Source organism: Nestor notabilis, unplaced genomic scaffold (assembly GCF_000696875.1).
Source record: "Nestor notabilis isolate BGI_N333 unplaced genomic scaffold, ASM69687v1 scaffold24225, whole genome shotgun sequence".
NCBI classification, from domain to species: Eukaryota; Metazoa; Chordata; class Aves; order Psittaciformes; family Psittacidae; genus Nestor; species Nestor notabilis.
In genome coordinates, this window is record NW_009930936.1 from 1 (window position 1) to 474 (window position 474).

Consider the following 474-nt stretch of genomic DNA (forward strand, 5'->3'; position numbering starts at 1 on the left):
GGGCAGGAAGCATGGCTTGCATGTGGCAGGCATTGTGCTAGAGCATCAAGCAATGCGGGGCAGTGGGGAGGCGGCAGGCTGGCCATGCTGTGAGCCTCCTGGGCAGATGCATGGCCTGTGCGTGGCTACATCTAGGGAGACATCCAGCACATGCAGGGGGAACTGGAGGGGCCATGGCCGGCAGCCCCAAGTTCCCAGCCTAGCCACCTCACACCAAGGCCCCTCTGCTCGCAGACACAAATGAATGCACCGAGTTCCCCTTTGTTTGCCCCCGGGACAAGCCCATCTGCATCAACACCTACGGCGCGTACCGCTGCCGCAGCAACAAGCGCTGCGGCCGGGGCTTTGAGCCCAATGAGGATGGCACAGCTTGTGTGGGTGAGTGATGGCTGGGACCCTGAACCCCATGCCCCTGCAGGCTGGCCAAACCAGTGGGCCGCCGGCCCAAAGCCCCCCCCCTCGGAACTTGTTGGA